The sequence below is a fragment of the Dromiciops gliroides genome, chromosome 4, assembly GCF_019393635.1.
Source record: "Dromiciops gliroides isolate mDroGli1 chromosome 4, mDroGli1.pri, whole genome shotgun sequence".
Taxonomy (NCBI): domain Eukaryota; kingdom Metazoa; phylum Chordata; class Mammalia; order Microbiotheria; family Microbiotheriidae; genus Dromiciops; species Dromiciops gliroides.
Window position 1 is genome coordinate 283,903,145 of NC_057864.1, and position 16,794 is coordinate 283,919,938.

Sequence of the window (16,794 nt, forward strand, 5' to 3'; positions counted from 1 at the left end):
GGCAACTTGCCGTCTCGGCTGGTGCAGGTAGGTTTTTCCACTGCCCTTCTTGGCCACCAGATTTTTGAGTCAGGGTCCAGTGTTCTCAGTTGTTCGGCTGTGGCCTGAAGCTTCCTGTTGACTTGCCCTGCCCTGTGTCTCCCTTTTGCCTGAGTCAGACAGACATTTTCCTGAAGTCTTCTAAATAATCTCTGGTTGGAAGACTGTGTCTCTCTGTCTCTTTGCAGGTTCTGTAGTTTCAGAATCTATCCAGAGGTTTGATTTAATGTTTTTTTTGTGGGAACAGAAGGAGAGCTCAAGCAGCTTGCTGATTCCTCTCTGCCATCTTGGCTCTGCCTTTCCATGCTTGCCTTGTTAATTAAATGATTACATTACCCAGAAACTATGTCTCTCCAATTTTTTATTGTCACAATATTTGTATAGTAGTTGATGTTCTTCAAAGTGTTTTATATATTTTAGGTAATTTTATCCTCAAGACAAAGTTATGAATTAGGTACCATTATTATTCTCATTTCACAGATGAAGAAAATGAGTCAGGGAGGGTAAGTAAATATCCCAGCGACACAAAGAAAGTAAGTATTAGAGGTAAGAATCAAACTCACTTCTTCCTGATTCCAAGTCCTATACTCTATCACCTGTGAAACTTAAACTACTCAATATGGCCAATAGTACATTTAGGGTTTTGTCCTCTAAACTTTATTCTTCTTTAAACATCTGTATTGCTCTATTTATAACCCAGGCTGTCTCTGGAGAGTAGGCCTGGGATGGAAGTTTTGTGAATTACAAGAACAACAGTGTAGAGAATTTTTAAAAATGCCTTAGAGCATGTTGAATAGGAGTTGGAGATGTGGCTTCTAAGCCAGACAGAGACCTGTTTTTGCTGGAATTTTAATAAGCAGGTAATGGTATGGACTTCTGACTTTGGATTCATCTTCTGTTCCATTTTGTAAAATATAGTTGCACCTCTTATCAACAGTTTTGACAGCAACAGATTACTAGAAGGCAGAATAACCTAACAGTAGCCATTATTTCTACAATTCTATATTTATTCTTGTGACTATTTTATATACATTTTCTGGCTCATCATTCATGGGGTTTCTACAAATGGACTAGGAAGGCAGCAAGCAAATATACACATTAAGTGATGCTCCATATCGCTTCTACTCACCTAGAAACAAAACTTATTTCATCTTTGAATTTTCCCTTTCCTTCAATTTATATATCCAATCAGTTATCAAGACCTGTCCTTTTGCAATATTATTTCTAATCCATACATAGTCTATGTTCTAGCTAAACTGGCCTGCTTGCTGTTCCCTAAACACAACAAAGCATTTTCCACTGTTGTTACATCATACGGAACATTACTTATGCCTGGAATTCTGTCCATTTCTGCCTTTAAGAATCTCACTCTTCCTTCAAGGTTCAGATCACATGATACCTTCTCCATATAGCCTTCATAAATTCCACCCAATACCTTTAATTTCTTTGACTACTGTTTCCTTTCTGGGTCCTCTGGTAAGAGCTCCATATGTTCTGCTCAAGCCTTAGAAACAAAAGGGTTATTTACTTTGCAAAACATTTTTAAATTAAGGCACATTCTAATTCTTAGGCCTGGAGATCCTGAGTAAGATTGTAGATAGAACCAGAATAGGGAACTCCATTTTTAGTGACAGGCTAAATGTATTAAGTCACATTTTTGGTGAGAGTGAGGAATACTATGTCAGCCAGAAGTAAGAAAATATGTAGTGCTTTAAACCTGAGGAATCAGATGCTGTTGCTAATGACCTTGGCATGTTTTCTGAATGTGGAGACCTGGGGGACCATGGTTGTCAGTGCATATCCTTATTAAAAGTTTGAATATCTGTTGTGTTATCCAATAACATTTTTTTTCTATTTGCTTTCTCGACTTGATTTAATTAAGTCCTGAAGTTGTAACCAGAGTGATTCTGACTTTAGGAACCTCCCTCACTATCTAGTACTATGCTTTACTGTCGTACTCTATCCACAATTCCTCTAGCCCCCCACCCTGATATAGAAATCTAAAGGGAATTATATCCATTTTAAATAATGATGATGGTGATGATAATTTAACTGAGATATTTACAAAGGAGGTTGAAATTCTTAAAGTAGTATGTAATCACCATCATCCTCATCATTATTCTCATATTTCCTAATATAAAGCGTTACACTTACTAGATATTTGTTGATTAGAATTTTTCTGCTTATGGTCTACTAGAGGAAATATTTTTCTATATTTCCCCATTTTAATTCACTAGACAAAGCTTGATTGACAGGGATAGTTACAATTCTCATTTTGAAAAATCTGGTTCCTTTCATTATTCAATGAAACAAGGTACTTAATTAATTAATGTTATTAATTTGGATGAGATAGCTAAATGGCTCAGTGAATAGAGTTCTGAGCCTGGATCTAGGAAGACTTGAATTCAGATTTAGCTTCAGAAAATTTCTAGCTTTGTGACCTTGGGCATGTAGCTTAACCCCTATTTGCCTAGGAGGCAGCAAGGTGGTTCAGTGTTTAGAGCTCTGGGGCCTAGAGTCAGGAAAACCTGAGTTAAAATCTGGCCTCAGATACTTATTAGCTCTATGATGTTCGGGAAATTCCCTTAACCTCTGTTTGCATTAATCAGCTGTAGAAGGATATGACAGCCAGTTCCAGTATCCTTGCCAAGAAAACCTCATGGACAGTATGGTCCACAGGGTCAAGTGATTGAACAACAAAAACAAATTTGAATGAGAACTTCCTCTGGTAATAGACATATAACAAGTCAGTAAGAGACTATGAACTGGAGGTTTAGAGTGTTTATGCTTCAGAACAACTGAGAGTTATCACTTACACCCTCTGTCAAACATCCACTCCTTTTAAATTCTTTGCAAATGGTTTGCAGAAGTTTACTGAGAAAATCAGTAGCAGGATTGGGACCAGATTTCAAATGTTTATGGATTCCCATATTTTCCTCTGAAAGCAAAATAGCAATGTTCTTGTTTTTGTAAAATATGATCCCACATCAAAGTTTCTTTCCCTGTCCTTTAGTAAACCTAAACTGAACATCTGCTGAGGAATTATTTCAATTATGAGAAGTGTTTTACAGTTCATTAAATCTGCCCTTATGTGCAATCTGTACTGTCAAATGTATTTGCTATATCTTAGAATTTTATTGATTGAAGGTATATCTAGCTATACTAGGAAATAATAGGGTTCTCCAGTGGAAAGAATAACTGATTGTTATGAAGATATAAATTTTCAGGTAACTATGTAGGACAGCAGATAGAACACTGGACATATAATCAAGAAGACCTAAATTCAAATCACGAATCAGACATTTGGTACCTTTTTAATCCCTGGCAAGGCATTTAACCCCTGTTTGGTTTACCTCAGTTTACTCATCTGTAAAATGGGATTTATAACAACATCTATCTTCCAGGGCTGTTGTGAGGATTAAAGGAGATAATGTTTATAAAGCACTTTTCACTTAAATTTATATAAAATAATAACTATTATCAGGATTCAATAGTATGATGATGACAATGATGACAATGATGATAAAAGTAATTATCAAAGTATGTTGGGGTTTTTTTTGTCTTGCTTACACAAGAGAGGAATAAGTGAATAGAAAGCTGGCCTTGTATCCAGGAATATCTAGATTCAAGTCCCATCTCTGACTCACAATTTCTATGTTGTCTTAGTCAAGTTTCCTAAGGTTTCAATGCTCCCGGTAGCTTTCTGGATAAGAAGAGAAGATACAAGAGAAGATGCTGATGCATCTGTTAAACCAAAATTTTCCTCATCTAGGAGCTCTATCACTGAAATCACAGGTTTGATCTCTATTGTCCCTGAGGTTATATTAAACATTGTAAAAAGCCAGTTATTCAATCCTCAGTGAGTCAATAAATATTTATTAAGTACCTTCTATGTGCCAGGCACTCAATGATTACGAGGTACCTGGAGGCTCACTTGAGAGATTACTGGGCCTGGATACATGAGGACCTGAGTTCAAATGCAAAGTCAGTCACTACCTGTATGACTACCTGTATGGCTGGGCAAGTCAGAAATAGGATAAAGGTAGTCACTTAATCTCTCTTTGTCTCAATTTCCTCAGCTGTAAAATGAGGTTAATAATAGTACTTACTTTACAGGGTTGTTGTGAGGATCTAATGAAATAATTTAAAAAAAAAATGGTCAGCATAGTGCTTGGCCCATAGATGCTATATAAATCTAATTCCCTTTCCCTTATTAGGGATACAATTAAATACAAATGGCAGTCTCTGCAGTCAAGGAGAACATGATCTCACATACCACAGGGCTTGTGTTGAAGGAGCTCAGAGTCTAATGGGGGAGTATTAGAGGGGAACATAATGTCCTGAATATTATTAAAATGTATCTCTTAAAATGTATAAACTATGTAAATCATGTATTTCCCCAGGTCCTTGGCAATAACATGTTTATTTTGTTATATTAGGAAATATGGAGTAGGACAAATGGATGAGAGAAATAGGACTGTGCTAGAAATAGCTAGAAGTAAAAAGACCTTTATCCTATTTCTGACTCTATCAGTAAGTACCCATACTGAGATCCAGTCACCTGGGGATATTAGCCAAGAGATGGGAAGATCATTATTGAATATGAGAGCTGTCTTCAATTCTATGAAAGAGAATTGTGTCTCTTGGCTCCATGGAGTATTGCTAGAGGAGTAATAGGTTGAAGTTGCTTCAGTTCAGCTTAGTGGAAGAAAACATTATAAAATCAAAACTTAGGAATTATTGAAAATATGTCAATGTGGACTCACAGCTTGTGGACATATTCAATTTCCTATGATTGCTGATCCTCATGAAAATGTTAGATAAGCACTTCTTGGGAACATTGTTGCAATATTTGCTAATGAATCAGAAAAAAAGGACTGGATCTAAGTCCTTTTTTGGAATGGAATTTTATAATGCTATGATTTTCTGATATAGTTTCTCTGGACCAATTTTCCTCACCTCAAAAATGAAGAAATGGCTAAAATCTGTTCAGTGTATACATTTGTGAGAGGCAGGCATTTTATGCTGTCTGTTTATGAGGAAGTAATACAATTCTATCTAGCAAAACTAGATAGATAGAAAAAGGGACAGTTCAGATAACAAACACTTGGATGAATAATAAGAACCATGAATATTTAAGACATAATTAAAATGTTTAAAATACAGTATAAGGTAGAAAGTAAAATTTGCGTGGAATAGAAAAGTTCTTGTTAAAACATGGCACCCGGGGGCAGCTAGGTGGCTCAGTGTATAAAGAAAGCACCAGCCCTGGATTCAGGAGGACCTGAGTTCAAATCAGTCCTCAGACACTTGACACTAGCTGTGTGACCCTGCGCAAGTCACTTAACCTCATTGCCCCACCAAAAACAAACAAACAAAAAAATATTAGAAAACATGGCACTCGGTATTTTAGCACAGCATCCACAAACTATTGTACCCAGTAAATTAAAAGATCATCATTTCCTTTACGGTGGGAAAGCTAGGTGGCACAGTGAATAGAGTGCCAGGCCTCAGACACTTATTAGCTGTGCTACCCTTGGCAAATCACTTAACCTTATTTTCCTCAGTTTCCTTATGTAAAATGAGCTGGAGAAGGAAATGACAAACTATTCAAGTATCTTTGCTGCCCCCAAAAAACAGCTCATGGAAAGTGAAACAACTAACAAAATGACTAAACAACGATAGTTTCACAACCTGGGGTGTTAAAACAATCAAACAAAAGAAAGAAAAGAAAAAAATCTGTTAATTCTACTGGTATCTATATAGCACTTTTGTGCTGATCAAGATTTATAAATTATGCAAAACTTTTCATGGGTTCTGAATATTTTAAATCTAAAACAAATCATTTTTGCATAGGATTTGAAGGAAGAAATCTAAAAATTATTAAGTCTAACCCATATCAGACCAAGGATTTCTTCTAAAAAATTCTAACAATTGCCCATCCAGGCTTCATTGTAAAACCATTACACAAAGCCCACTAAACTTTTTAGAAATTACTAATTACTAGTTAATTTTATTTGTTATCAAAACTAAATATACCACTCTAATTCTACCTATTCTCCAAAGATCTGCTTTCTGGGACCATTATTAGTGAATCTTTTCTGTTTTCCATATGAAAGCCTTCAAATATTTAAAGATGACTGCCTTGAGTGCCCAAATCTTCTGTTCTTCATGCAAAACTTCAGTGTTCCTCTAGCCATTTCTGCTATGCCATGGTTTATAACATTCTGGATTCCCTTCACTAGACATGTTTCAAGTTGCTATTTATTTTCCCTAAAATGTGGGATTCTAAATTAAATACAATATTCAACATGTAATCTGGCCAGTGTTTGAATGTCATTTCTATTCTGCACAATAAGCCTTTTTAAACTTGTCCTGAAATTTTAGTAGCTTTTATCTCAGATGTTTCCACAGTGATTCTCTATTGACATACACTGAGATAATGTTTTATTACTTTTTTTTTTTATCCCAACAGTTTTCTAGGCACACCTTCCCCTTTCTTTATCTGTAGAGTTAAGTTCCAGACTCCATGCATATCTCTTTAATTATCCTCATAAAACTATCAAACTGGATTTGACTAATAATTCCTACTTGTTAAGATCTTCCCAAGAACTCAGTTTTCTCACAAATTACTTATATTTCTCAGCTTCATTGCATTAGCAACATGCAAAGCTTGTGATCTAAATGTCACAGCCAAACTGAAAGAGACACTAGAGGGAAAAATGCATGGCAAAATTGACTTATAAAAATTGTTGATTTCTTCATTTTTCTTTCCTTTGTTTTTCCTACTTTCTGTACCTTTTTTTCCTCACTAGCCTGTTCTGATTGTAAAAGTAATCATAAGGCCTTACAACTAGAAACCTATCTCCTTCCTGCTGTGTTATAAAAGCATCATCCAGGCAGAGATGATAGCTAGTGATCATTGAACAGACAGTAATATTTCCACAGTTGTCAAATGAATGGTCCCTTTCCATTTTTAGTCAGAGGTGTTCATGAGGGGAAAAATTCTGAGGAATGAATAGTAAATATATTGTCTAAATTGAAAAGTATAATCTTTTTTTTAATGCTCTGCAGTGTAGCACCTGAAGTTCTAATCTATATAGTATGGCCTAAATAGGGTAGAGTAGACCATAATACTCTGACCCTAGTTGATCTGACTTTCTTATAATCTCACTGAAACAAAAACAGAAGACACACATGCAAAGATACACACACAAACACAATTTGGGTTTTTTTTGTTTGTTTGTTTGTTTTGTGGGGGAATGAGATTTAAGTGACTTGCCCAGGATCACACAGATAGTAAGTGTCAAGTGTCTGAGGCCACAAACACAATTTTTAAAGTTTTAGCTTAGCATTTCCCCCCTAACAACTTCATCAGTTTTGGTTTTTCTCCCACTTAAAAAATAAAGTTCTCAACATAGCCTAATTAGTTTAACTAGCCTTTTTCTCTGCACTCTTGGAATAAAATCCCATGACAATTTCGAACTAGTCAATTGTGATATCAAGACAATACAACTATTTTGAGGACAAGTGAAACATTTTAATCAGTTATCTAGAAAGTCAAAATAATACTAAATATTTCTGTATGTAACATTGCCTACCAAATACAATTCAAGTGTCTAAGCTTGACATTAAAAGTACGCCATAGTATGGAACTACATTTTGTAGTTCTTACACTTAACCATTTCAAGTATTCTTGACTCCCCAAAGATCAGGTTTTATGGTTCTCCCTAATCTTATTTCATACTTTCCCAGGTCTGTGATTCTGTCCTCTTCCCATTGCTTGGGGTGCCCAATAGCATCTCTGCTTTTGATAGAACAGCTCAATTGACCCTCTATCCCCACTGAGAGAAGTGATAGTATTCTCCTCTGAACTTTAAAAGCACTTTCTCATACCTCTCATTTGAACATTCACATCCTACTTTGGGTGGGAGTCATTTGTGAATGTCTGGGAAGAATATTATTAAATAGGGTAGAAATTTAGGATTGACGGCACTTTAATGACAAATTAAGGAGCTTTCTCAGACTATAAAATGCAGTGGAAGCTACAATAAAGACACTGTAAAAATCAATAATTTTTCAATCACATAATTTATCAGGTACTGTTAACCATTGACATGTTTCTTTTATTTTTATTTATTTATTTATTTATTTTTTGGGTGGGGCAATGGGGGTTAAGTGACTTGCCCAGGGTCACACAGCTAGTAAGTGTCAAGTGTCAGAGGCCGGATTTGAACTCAGGTACTCTTGAATCCAGGGCCAGTGCTTTATCCACTGCGCCACCTAGCCGCCCCCGACATGTTTCTTTTAAAATATCGATATGCATCAGGTAAAATATTGTTACCCTATGTATTGTTAAGTAACATAAGTGGTCCAGGTCAGATATTTGTGGCCAAAATTAGTCACAACAAATGTTTAAACATTTTCCTCTAAATACATTTGTTCTTTAAACACAATTCTCCTTTTCTCTCTGCTTCCAATTTGAATAATTTTGCATCTACATAGAAAAATAAGTATTATTTCTGTGAATATCTTCCAGAGGAAGAGTCCCAATATATTTGATCTTACTTGAGTGTTTTTATTTATTTATTTCTCTATTTATTTATTTATTTTCCTTTTCCTGATAAGTGACTTTAAAACCTCAAATACAGAGACTGCCTTCAAGCTTTTAGCTTCACTTTAAGGGGAAAAATTAAGAAATTCATAGCCATTCTTAAATGTGTGAAGTCGGTCTTTTCTTTTCATCAGCAAGTTATTCTCTCTCAAAGAACTATGGAAATGGATTGATTGCCTTCTCTGCTAAATCAACTTTTAGCTGCCAGGATAAAAAAGCCTCAGCTTCAAAGCTTAGCCCAGATTGCTGTCTCTCACTCTTTTCATGGCCTTGCATCCCAAATGTCATTCCATTTCAGAAATGGATTTGATAGTCTTGGATCTGTACTTAATGTTCCAAGACAGTGAAAATGATTACCTGTAATCATCTGCAATAAGGGCCAGACTCTTCCCTTTTCTTACAGTTGATATCTTCATCTTTCTTTTATAACCTGGATAATATACACTTGTCTCATAATGCTACCAAACAAATGCCATTTAAAAAGAGCCCTGTGGAAGATCTTCTCTATCTGAAGTTCAAGTAGTACCTCACAGTGAAAGCCTCTTATAGCATCTTGTCCATAAGGAAAGTCTTGTTTTTATTATTTAAATTTTTGTCATTGTAATGAATAATGCTACTAAAAATTAGTTTCTTTTCCCAGTGAATCACTGACTACATTGAACTTTAATTTTTGAACTAAAAGTAAACTATCTTTCAAGGAGTAGGTTCCAGATGAACTATACAAAGATAAAACTCTTAAAATACATTAGCCATCCACAACAAAAACATGTCTCATCAACAATATACGCTCCCCCCCCAATTTTTTTTCACTATAGTGTAGAGACTGATATGAGAAGCAGGGACTTCTTGAAAGTGTAGCATTCCTAGCTGAAAGAAGATACTAAATGATTCTGAGAGCTATAAGTATTGTACATACTTCAAGAAGAGAAAGGAGTTGAGAACATAGCAAAGGTATGAACTAATAGCAAGTGAAAGGTATTATTCCCATGAATATAGTGATTGACCATAATTATGAGATATTACAATATTTCTAGACAGAACTTGGTGTTTTTTCTGAATGTGCAATTTTTTAGCACTGCTAGAACATGGTGGGTTTTTCAATCTCTACTTCTTCCCTCCTAAATAGTGGGGGAAAATGTTTGAGATGCATCTTCATTCTTTTCTTCTTTCCTCCCTCCATCCATTTACGTTGAATTGAAATGCTTTCTATTGCTCTATCCATCAAGGATGATGGTTGTTTATAATATTGATTTTCATTTATAAATTAGGCTTCCCCCCATTGTTTGGATATGTCAAGTGAGAAACTAGAGTGTATGAAGGATGGTTCTGAGGGCTTTCATATTTTACAGAATACCTTTGCTACAACTCTACAATCCTGGTTTGGAAGGTTAAGTGACTTTCAACTTTCCCAAGAACATAAAGCTTGAACTGAGGGCTCAATTAGGATTTCTGAAGAAGGCAGAGGAGGAGGAGATCCAGAAACTGGAGGCAAAACTCCATCATTTTAACCAGAAAGATGGATAAAAGCACTTATTAAGTGCATACTATATGATAAATACCATGATATCTCATTTGATCCTTACAACAACCTTTGAAGATACATCCTATTACTATTCCAATTTTACAGTGGAGGAAATTGAAATAATACAAATAAAGTGATGTCCTCAGGGTCACACAACCTCAGCATGAAGTCACATTTGAATTCCGGTTTTCCTGACTCCAGGGCCATGGAATTATTTAATATACCACTTAGGACTTAGACTCCTAGTGAAGAAAAAAAATCATCTTGATGTATTCCCAGCTGAAATTTTTAAGGATTTTCAGTTCCCTTCTTTCTAGGTGGGAGGGGAATGTGAGGAGAACCAGACCACTCCTGCTCCACTGTCAATGTTTTGGTACTAATGGAACCTAATTTTAGAATTGTAAGCAAAATTCGCTTGAAGACAGATGGAAACCTAAGGCTTCTCTTAGATAATTCTCCAGTAAATTCTCATAAATCATTCCAGATCACACGAGATAATCAATTTGAATCTTTTAACCCCTTTTGGTGGGTTTTAAAATATCACAGAGCTATATTAGGTAGCTTATACTAATAGGTCTATGGAAAGTGGATCTTTGCAAAATAATGATGTGTCAAGTTAGTTCCTCTACCTTTCTTTATCCAGTATTCAAAGAAAATATGGATTGCAGAAAAAGAATAAAAATTTCATTTTTTATTGTTGTTGATGTTGTGAACATTTAACTATTTCTATGAGGTCAGAGAGACTTTCCCTTTAGCTGTCATTTTTCTGGTCTCTTTAAAAAGCAGCTGGGGTATGTGTAATTTAAGATTCTAAATGTGGATTCTAATCTATTCCCCCAGTTTTGGGGGAAACTGACTAAAATCACTGATAAAACGAGTTTAGGTTTTTAAGGGTTTATTGGAAAATAGAAAGAAAAAGATTGAGAACAGAATTCCAACAGCCTGGCATTCCTATCTTTCCTCAAATTTCCTATGAAGTCCTCTGCCACCACCACCACCAAGTCAGGAACCCAAAAGCGCAAGAGCTCTCTGTGCAGGCTCCCTCTCCTCCTTCCTGTCTCCTCCCAGAAAATAGGAGGCTCCTCAAGTTGATTGGCTGGTAGCCTTGATAGACAGCACCCATGAGCAAACGTCATTTCCTGACGCCAAGGAAAAGCCACAATGCCTCTGAGGCATTTTCTCATGGTGGAGCTTTCCCACAGCAAGTCTCCAGTAGGTGGCATCATTCCAATCATTACAGGTAGCTAGGTGGTACAGTGGATAAAGGACCGGGCCTGGATTCAGGAGGACCTGAGGTCAAATCTGGCCTCAGACACTTGACACTTCCTAGCTGTGTGTGACCCTGGGCAAGCCATTTAACCCTCATTGCCCTGCCCCCCCCGCAAAAAAAAAAAAAAAAAGCAGCAGCTTAAGGGGCATAACTTTTATAAAATTCCAGGCTTAAGTCAAAAGCTTTTTGTCTATTTTTACATTTTGAACAAGACTCGATAGTTTTCCATTGTTCAGTTCTGTATTTTTAATATGTAATTAGTTTTGCTTTTTGGGGCACATATGTATGTTTGTATGTGCATGTAGATATGCAAATATGTATGAGAAATGCATAGAGGCAAAAACAGAAACAAAGTGACTGGGAGTCAACTGCTTGTACGGCAAGAAATGAAAATAATAATAAAGCACATATTTGGCACAACATATTTAAAGAAAATATTCTTATTAGAACAACCCAATTCATAAAGTATGACATAGGGAATGCAAGTATTTTTATTCCAAGAAAGAATCAAATAACTACCCAGAAGCTTGATAAAAATGGACTGTATACCATTCACAATTATGGCTGGGAAGCAAATTTTTCACCAAACCAGTGATAAAAGCAATTATAAAGGATAAGAATATGATAATTTACATGGAATTGTAAAGCTTTTTTCATAAGCAAAAAAAGGAAGGGTCAACTGGTAAAATATCTATATCAAATATTTTGAAAAGCATTGATAAATACCAAATGTTTGAAGACAATTAACAGAAATATATTATACCATCCCCTTACAGATAACTGGTTAAATAGAAAAAAAAAAGTACAAACATTTGACAACCAAATAATTTTTCAAATAACTAATAATACAGAAATGCAAATTATTTTTGCATGAGGTTTTACCTCACAACCAACAAATTTGCCAAGATGATAAAATGCAGCAATTCACAGTATTTGGGATATGAAGAAAGACAAGCTCACTAATTCATTGTTAATGGAACTGTGAATTGTCCACAATCCTTCCTTAAAGCAATTTGTATTATGGCAAATAAATAGCTAAAAATGTATATACCCTTTAGCTTAGGTCTCTACTGCTAGCCATACCATCCTCCCTTGCTCCACTAAAATCTATTTATAAATAATTTAAGAGTTTTAGTAGAAAAAAATCACATACAAAATATATTGACCATACATATCATATTCCTTCATAGTCTAGCAGCTAGAGTATAAGTGATTGAAAGAAGAAAATAATAATAATTTCAAAAAGGTGGAAAACTAAAGTCTTAAAAATCAATGCTGAGATCTTTCTACAAAACATCAAAATAATGTCATAGGACAATTCCTGGAGCAGCAAAATCCACAAAAGGATGTGCTGAGATCATTTTTCAAACAAGGACAGCTTGGAAGGTCAGAAGGAGGGAACTGCAGTGCTGAGACAGGAGGGAGCCCAATCCCACAGTCACGCTGACACAGATCCAGTCCCAGGAAGGCCTCACCAAAGAAAGAGACTCCCAGAGCTTCTGAATCAGCTGCAGTGCCAATGTCATCTGAAACTAAGCTCACAGTCTGGTGAGAGGGCTGAGCCCTTAGCAGGGGGAAGATTACAGGGATCTCTGCTGGTGCTGAGGCAGAACTTGGATTATTCACCACTACTAGGAACCAGGAGATAGGCTTTAATAGCAGTGGCCCATGTTGGGGAGGGGAACAGGCTCATCAGAGTTTACAACCACAACACACAGAGCTGGTTTATTAGCAAGTTGGTCTGGGGTCATCTATGGACCAGGGAACAGGCCAGGTGAGTGAAGAACCTGCTCCTCCTCAAATCAGTATTTGACAAAAGCTCCTGTGAAAACTGGAGGATGGTATGGCAGAAACTAGGCATAGACCAATATCTTACACCATATAGCAAAATAATGTCAATATGGGCACATGATTTAGACATAAAGGGTGATACCATAGGTAAATTAGGAGAGAAAGGAATAATTTTCTTCTCAGATCTATGGAGGTGAGAACAACTTATTACCAAACAAGAGAAAGAGAATATTACAAAATGCAAAATTGATTACATTAAATTTAAAAGTTTGTATAAACAGAAGCAATGCAGCCAAGATTAGAAGGGAAGTTTAAAGCTGGGAAACACTTTTTATAGGCAGTGTTAATGATAAATGCCTCATATATAAAATATAGAGAGAACTGAATCAAATTTGTAAGTCATTCCCCAATTGAGAAATGGCTAAAGGACAGGCAGTTTTCAGATGAAGAAATCAAAGCTTTCTAGTGTACTCATTTGACATTGTCTAACGGTTATTTTATTATCTGCTCAGAGCAAAACAGCAATTATGTTAGTTTGAATCTGCCAAAGGACCTTTGCCTGGATTCGCAAAATGTACCCATAATCCAATTAGCAACAAATGTGCTCTTTACAAATTGCCTTTTTACTTCACTCACTCATTAATTCAAATAATAATTTATGAAATACTGACTCTGAGAAAACCTTTGTGATATGCATTAGAGATGATACAGATAATTAAACCACAATCTCAGACTTATGAGAACATTGTGATATGGTACTCAAAAACACAGTTGTATACAGTGACTAAAGTGCATTACAAAATACAGTAAAATAAAAAAAAATGTATAAAAGTATGTTATCTGAAGTTCCATGAAAGAAAGATACTTTCTAACTGAGGATATCAGAGTAGATTTCATGGAGGAGGTGACATTTGATTTAGGTGTTGTACTATAGACTTATCTATTTCTGTAGGGGATAGCCTAGAAGTCGTCATTTTTTTTTTTTTTTACTCCTTGCTCTCTATCACCCCATATAGCCAATTTCTTTTCAAGTCTTATTAAGTCATTGCAGCAATATCTCTCTTATCCAACTACTTAACCCATTTTTTTTCCAGTCAAAAGTCCATTACCATGTTTGAGGCCCTTATCACCTTTCTCCCAAATATTTTTTTTTTCCCTCCTGAATAATTTCAATAGTGGCGTAATTGGTCTCACTTCATGAAGACTTTCCCCTTTGCAATCCAAAAGAAATGTAACTGCTAAAGCATATCAGATTGTGTTATTCTCCTTTTTAATAAGCTCTAGAAGACCCCTATTACATTAATAATAAAATAAAACTCTTCAGTTTGGCATTTAAACTCTTTTAAAAACTTGACTGCAAAAGTTTTCTTTTATTTGTTTTGTTTGTAATCCTGCAAAACTGATCTTGCTGTTTCTCAAGCATGACTCTCCACCTTCTCTTTGTATAGGCAGGTTCTTATATGGGCTATATAATAAAACCCAAAGTATACTCAACTAGGTGTTCAGGGCAACTAGATAGAGTGCCAGGCCATGAATAAGAAAAACTTAATTTTAAGTGTTCAAATCTATAATCATGGGCAAGTCACTTAACCCTGCTTGCCTTAGTTTCTTCATCTATAAAATGAACTATAGAAGGAAAAGGCAAACATCCTTGCTAAGAAAACCCCAAATAGGGTCACAAAGAGTCAGCCACAATTCAAATAATTAAACAAAAGTATAGTCATCAATACATTTATTAAGAGGTTTAACAACAGGGCAGCTAGGTGGCACAGTGGATAGAGCACCGGCCCTGGAGTCAGGTGTACCTGCGTTCAAATCCAAGCCTCAGACACTTAACACCTTACGAGCTGTGTGGCCCTGGGAAAGGTCACTTAACCCCAGTTGCCTCACTAAAAAAAAAACAAAAAACAAAAAACAAAAAAGAAGTTTAAGACAACTCCACCACTCCACCGACAGTAGATTAGAGTCCCAATTTTCCCACATCCCCTCCAACATCCAATATTTTCCTTTTTTGTTATATTTTCCACTCTGATAGTTGTGAAGTGATACAGGATTTTTCCATCATTCTATATTTTTCCCTACACTATTTAACATTTTTGTTGTTATGGTTTTTTTCTTAAACCAATAATTTGCATAAGGACAGAGATTATATGTTTATTAAATTTGTGGATGATATGGTTCACATGGTCAGCCAAATATACAAACTATCTTTTTTTAAATGTAATAAACATTTTTATTTTTTGCGTTCCAATTTTTATCCTTCTTTCTCTCCATCCCATGCCCACTTCCTGAGGCTGCAAGCAATCAAATATGTGTTATATATGTATGATTATGCTAAGCTTTACAATATTTGTAATTTTGTACAAGAAAACTTGATTAAATGGGAAAAAATGAAGGAAAATGAAAAATACCCTGCTTCAGTATGTTCCATGAATATCAGTTCATTTTTGGAGGTGGAGAGTATGCTTCATCAATAGTCCTTTGGGATTGTCTTGGATCATTGTATTATTGAGAAGAGTCAAGTCATTCACAGTTATTCATTAAACAATATTGCTGTCTCTGTGCTCTTGGTTCTGCTCACTTCACTATACATCATTTCAAAAATGTGTTTCCAGGCCTTTCTGAAGTCATCCTGCTTGTCATTTATTACAGCACAATTATATTCCATGACCATCATATATTACAGTTTTTTTAGCCATTCCCCACTTGATGAGCATTCCATGATGAAATACTTAGCCACCACAAAAAGAGCTTCTATAAATATTTTTGTACAAATAGGTCTTTTTTTTTGGGGGGGGATGTATTTGGGATATAAATACAGCAGAGTAAGTTTAGCTGGATCAAAATGTATGCTTAGTTCTATAGCCTTTTGGGCAAAGTTCCAAATTGCTCTCGAGAATGGATTATTAGTGTTCCAGCTTTCCCACATTCCCTCCAACATCCAATATTTTCCTTTTTTCATTATATTTGCCACTCTTATAGGTGTGAGGTGATACTTCAGAGTTATTTTAATTTGCATTTCTCTGATCAATAGAGATCTAGAGCATTTTTCATATGATTATAGATAGTTTTGATTTTTTTGTGTAACTGCCTTGCATATACTTTGACTATTTATCGAATGACTTGTATTTTTATAAATTTGACTCAGTTATCTATATATTTGAGAAATGAGGCCTTTATCAGGGATTTTTCTTCCAAAAATTCTTTCCCAGTTTTCTGTTTCCCTTGCAATCTGGGTTACATTAGTTTTGTTTGTACAAAATCATTTTTATTTTATATAATCAAAAATACGCATTTACATTTTGTTTTCCTCTCTATATTTTCTTTGGTCCTAAATTCTTCCTCTGTACATAAATCTGACAGATAAATAATTCCATACTCTCATCTTTTTTAATTTAAATTTTATTTCTATTTATTTGGGGGGGGTGTCAATGAAGGTTAAGTGACTTGCCCAAGGTCATATAGCTAGTAAGTGTTATGTGTCAGAGGTCGAATTTGAACTCAGGTCCTCCTGAATACAGGGCTGTGCGTTTTTCTACTGCACTACCTAGCTGCTTC